Here is a 6,000-nt window from a genome sequence, read left to right as displayed (position 1 = left end):
TAAACTTGAAATTGAAGACATAAGGTAGAGAATTCATCTTCTCCATTGTGATTTTGAGTTACTTCTTGCATGGTTCATGGTGAACTAAAGTTTAGAGTCAAGTTTTGGTTCTAAATGTTGAATTGAGTAGGAATTCTTGCATGCATGTGTATATCATGAAATTTAAGGTTATTTTCATAGAAATTCTTGCATGCATGTCCACATTTTTGTTATAGTCCATGAACTCACCATGGTTTGGAGTTAAATCTTGCATTTGATCTTGTTTTAGAACATTGGAGTTTCAAGGAACCCATGCATGTGTTGAATTTGCATTGTTCTTCATGTTCTTGAAGTTTATTTGAAAATTGTGTTCAATTGAACAACCTTTGGGCTTTCATTTCTCAAGTTGATCGTTGAAACATGTCATACTATGAGTTTACAAGTGTTTTGCAGAAAATTAGCCCAAAAGGACCGAATTTGGTGCATTAAAGTTGAGTTTTGAGCTTGAGGTTCAAATTTGGAAATTCCAGATTTTGGACTCACGCTCAAGCGGGGAACTCCACGCTCGAGCGTACAAACTGAGTTCATGCATTCCGCTCGAGCGGGAAATGCGTGTATCCAGTACTTTGTTTATAGTTCGCTCGAGCGGGGTAATGCATGCTCGAGCGAGGACTTGTGTCTAACGCTCGAGCGGGTATCGAGCGCCCATCGAGCGTGAATTTCTTGTATCCAGTACTTTTACTATAGCTTGCATTACGCTCGAGCAGATTCCTTTTTGTCTGCATGTCCGCTCAAGCGTAGAAGGCCACGCTCAAGCGGGACCCCTGTTTCAGCAAAAATTTGAAAAGTATCTTAAAGTGCATCTTTGCATCCTCGTTCCATCCTAGGCATTCCTAGGCCATGTTTAAGACTCTATAATGAGGTTATGGATTATAAACACACTAAGAAAAGAATGTACTAAATTCCAAGACTGCAAGTGTGTGTGTGTTAGGCATTGTGATAAGAAAGGTTAAGAACCAATGTAATAAAAGCTAAGCCTTAATGGCCTCTTGAATGTGTAATGATAAGACATGCTTGTGTTATGTCCCGTTGTGTTTGTAGGTCAACGTCTGAAGATTGATTAACCGCTTACTGGAAACACTATGAGTAACATTATCGTAAAGATACGTTCATATGAATTATGTTCCAAATGAAATGTGATAAACTGTGATTTCTTAAATGATATATGTTTTACGTGAACGAACATCCCAAGTTTGAAATCTATTATGGCATGCATAGATTGTCCCAAGTCATGGGGGACGGCATGAAAATGCGGGTCCATGACATACAAGTTTACGAGATCTCGTTAGCCACTTCATTGTGGTGATATGTGTTTAATCGGTATCCGGAACGGGTTACTCTAGTCGAAAGACATTCTGTAATGTGTTCTATGGGATGTACCATTATTATGTTCTGATATGGGGATGATTATGCTATGACCTGTTTTCCGCTTATGATATGTTCGGATTTCGTTCACTAACCCCTTTACCTTAATGTTATTCACTGGGCTTTAGCTCACTGTTTGTATATATATGTATATAGGTGAGCATTCTGAAGTTCAAGCCAGGAGGCTTTTGTCTGGATCTGTGATCCGTTGTTTGCCAACCGTTGTGCCTCACGCGGAGGTTCCCAAAGTGTCATGTGTTGAAGTTCTGTTGGTTTTATGTATATGTATGACTTGATTTAATTCTGTTGGCTGTACTTAAATTACTGTAATGTATGTGGGTATAATGTATGGTTGACTTTTGGTTATTGTACATAAAGTTTTTAAATATTCTGTTTCATATAAGTCAGCACAGCTCACTAGACAACTATATTTATGTAATTGCTTCCTCTAGCCCCTTGTTATATGCTTATCTGTTCAGAGGCCTTCGGTAATCTAAGGATTACTGGCCGGTTACGATGCTAAACCTATAGGGGCGGGTTTGGGTCGTGACAGCGCCTCTCGGAATAAAGTCTACAGACAGCAGCTAATTACCTTCTTACTCGGCAACCTTGATGTATTTGCATGGTCACCGTATGAGATGCCGGGGGTGGATCCATCTGTTTCTCAACACCGTTTAAATGTTGACCCCAAATGTAAGCCGATTATTCAGAAAAGTCGGCGGTCAGCCGCAGAACACACTGCTGCCATTATCGAAGAAGTTGACCGGTTGCTTGATGCCGAGGTAATCCGGGAAGTTACCTATCCTATATGGCAGTTGAATACTGTGGTTGTCAAGAAGAAAAATGGGACTTGGAGTGTTTGTGTGGATTTCATGGACTTAAATAAAACTTGTCCCAAGGATTGTTTTCCCCTCCCTAGAATAGACAAACTCGTAGATGCCACGGTACATCATCAACGTATGAGCTTCCTCGATGCCTGTAGAGGCTACCATCAAATTGCCATGCATCTGGAGGACCAAGACAAAACTACATTCCTCACCCCAAGAGGGACCTATTGCTATAAGGTTATGCCTTTTGGGCTGAAGAATACGGGGGTAACTTACCAAAGACTAGTCACTGCCATGTTCAAAGAACAACTCGGCCGAACTATGGAAGTGTACATTGACGATATGGTGGTCAAATCCAAAGAAGAGCAGACTCATCTAGCCGATCTAGAAGAGACATTCGGCATTTTACGCAAGTACAAAATGAAACTGAACGCCTCCAAATGTGCATTTAGGATCGGATCCGGCAAATTCCTTGGCTACATTGTCAACCACCGCAGAATCGAAGCCAACCCGAGGCAAATCACAGCAATCCTAGAACTCGGCTCTCCTCGATCGGTCAAAGAGGTCTAAAAGTTGATGGGGATGGCCGCCACACTCAACACGTTCATCAGTCATTCCACTGATCGTTGCCGACAATTCTTTCATACCCTACGGCAGGGTAAAGCTTTTGAATAGACCCCTGAGTGCGAAGCCACTTTCAATGATCTGAAGACCTACCTCCGATCAGTTCCACTCTTGACAACACCTTCGGCAAGTGATCCGCTCATCTTATATCTGGCAGTTTCCGATCGGGCCGTCAGTGCCGTACTATTAAAGGAAGAGCTTTGGGGAGCAACGGCTAGTGTATTATGTGAGAAAGGCAATGGTTGACGCCGAAACACCTTACCTTCTGTTGGAAAAACTCATCCTAGCCCTCGTCATGGCAACAAGAAAACGGATACATTACTTTCAGGGGCATACCATCGGGGTACTAACGGACTACCCCCTCCGGATCCGTAGTGCAGAAGCATCAGGGTGCGTTTCAAAGTGGGCTCTTGAACTCAGCCAGTACGATATTTAGTTTCTGCCTAGAACCTCAATCAAGGGGCAAGTGCTTGTCGACTTTGTGGCCGAATTCACTGGAGGCCTCGCCGACTATAAGTCAGATCAGATTCAACCTAAGCCGAACTGAAGAATTTATGTTGGGGACATTTGGCAGTTGTATTGTGACGGATCGTCGAACCAGTGTGGCAGTGGGGCGAGTGTAGTTATCATGGCTCCCGACAGGGCAATAATTAAGTAGGCTGTCAAATTGGGTTTCGATGCATCGAACAATAAGGCCGAATAAGAAGCATTTTTAACCGGCTTACGAAATGCACATCTCCTTGGTGCTCGGCGTCTCCTCATTTTCTGCGATTCAAAGTTAGTCATCAACCAATTGAAATGGGAATACGCAGCCAAAAATGACTGTATGGCAGGTTTCATGAAAACGGCGAATTCATTGCTAGCAAAATTCGACCATCATGAACTAAATCAAATAACCCGGGATCAGAACACGCATGCAGATGCCTTGGCCTGCCTAGCCTCCGTCATTAATTCAGAAATCAAATGGACGATTGAAGTAGGATTCATCCCTGAGACGAGCATTGCCTCATCGCAGTCAATCCAAATTGATGTCATAGAATCAAGTCCAAGCTGGATGGACCCTATCACCGCATTCCTATCTTCTGAACAGCTCCCGACAGACAAAAGAGAAGCACACAAACTGCGGAACAAAGCCCTGCGATACTACTTGGGTCCGCAAGGAAAGCTCTACAAAAAATCTCTTTCTGGTCCATATCTAGAATGCGTTCATCCGGACAAAGTCAAAGAACTCCTGACTGAATTACATGACGGTAGTTGTGGTGCCAATTCCGGCGAGCAGTCTCTAGCTCATCGAGCTGTGACACAAGGGTATTATTGGCCGACAATGAGAGCTGATGCCGAGTGTTACGTCAAGAAATGTGAACAATGCCAGAAGTTTTCCCCTTTAACACATTTACCTGCTGAAGAGTTAAGCTCTGTCACCAATCCTTGGCCGTTCGCCCAATGGGGACTTGATATCGTCGGACCATTACCTCGTGCCCCAGGCAACAAGCAATTTTCGATCGTCCCGACAGATTACTTCACAAAATGGATCGAAGCGGAGGCATTAAGGCACATCCGAGATACTGATGTTAAGCGCTTTGTATGGAGAAATATAATCACACGATTCGGCATTTCAAGAGCACTTATTTTAGATAACAGCACCCAGTTTGACTGCGGCGTCTACCGGGAACTCTGCAGCACGTATGGCATCTGACCTTATTTCTCGACACCGGCTTTTCCACAGAGTAATGGCCAAGCCGAAACCTCCAACAAAGCCATCTTGGACGACATCAAGAAAAGACTGGAGAAAGCGAAGGGCAAATGGGTCAAAGAATTGGCGAGTGTGTTATGGGCTCATCGCACTACCCCAAGGCGATCCACTGGGAAAACGCCGTTTGCTTTATGCTTTGGAACCTAGGCAATCATCCCCCTAGAGATCGGCCTCCCAACCTTGAAATCGAAAGCTTTTGATATGGGCCGAAATGACATGATGTTGGCCCTGATTGAGGAACGACGAGACCGTGCCCTTGCATCTATGGCACGGTACCAGCAACAGCTTGCTCAGTCGTATAATCAACATGTTCATTTACGCCATTATACACCCGGAGAATTGGTCCTCAAGAAAGTACTCCCAACTGTTAGGAATCCGGCCGACGAGAAACTGGGGCCTAACTGGGATGACCCCTATCAAATCGATTCAATCGCAGGAATGGGGGCATATCGGCTCAAGGACATGTCCGGAAGGAGTTTGCCGTGTCCTTGGAATTCCACGTATTTGCATAAATTCTATCATTAACCCGACTTGAGGGGTATGATGATTTATTTTGAACGTTCGCCATGCACAAACTTTCACTTTTATAATGCAAGGTTACTTATCCCACTACATGAAATTTTAGTTTGAAGTAAAAGCCTCCGAATTTGGAGCCCTATCCGTGAATGACACGTTTGGGCCAAATAAGCCTCCGGATTCGGAGCGCCCTTCGTGGATATCACGATTGGCCAAGTTAAAAGCCTCCGAATTCGGAGCCCCATCTGTGAATGATGCGTTTGGGCTGAATAAGCCTCCGGATTCGAAGCGCCCTTCATAGATATCACGATTGGCCAAGTAAAAGCCTCCGAATTTGGAGCTCTATCTGTGAATGACCCGTTTGGGCCGAATAAGCCTCCAGATTCGGAGCGCCCTTCATGTATATCACAATTGGCCACGTAAAAGCCTCCGAATTCGGAGCCCCATCCGTAAATGACACGTTTGGGCCGAATAAGCCTCCGGATTCGGAGCGCCCTTCGTGGATATCACGATTGGCCAAGTAAAAGCCTCTGAATTTGGAGCCCCATCCGTGAATGATGCGTTTGGGCCAAATAAGCCTTCGGATTCGGAGTGCCCTCCGTGGATATCACGGTTGGCCAAGTAAAAGCCTCCGAATTCGGAGCCCCATCCGTGAATGACACGTTTGGGCCAAATAAGCCTCCGAATTTGGAGCGCCTTTCGTGGATATCATGAGTAAAAGCCTCCGAATTCAGAGCCCCATTCGTGCTAAACAAATTCGGGCCGAGTGAACATCCGAATTTGGCGGTCGTTTCATGAGTTACGATTAACAAGCATAAACGCAATTGAAGAAAGATGAACGAGGATTAATAATAGGTTTAAACATAAACTGAAACA

Source organism: Camellia sinensis, chromosome 1 (assembly GCF_055761805.1).
Source record: "Camellia sinensis isolate YWXY chromosome 1, ASM5576180v1, whole genome shotgun sequence".
Classification (NCBI taxonomy): domain Eukaryota; kingdom Viridiplantae; phylum Streptophyta; class Magnoliopsida; order Ericales; family Theaceae; genus Camellia; species Camellia sinensis.
Note: the sequence above shows the minus strand (reverse complement) of the source record.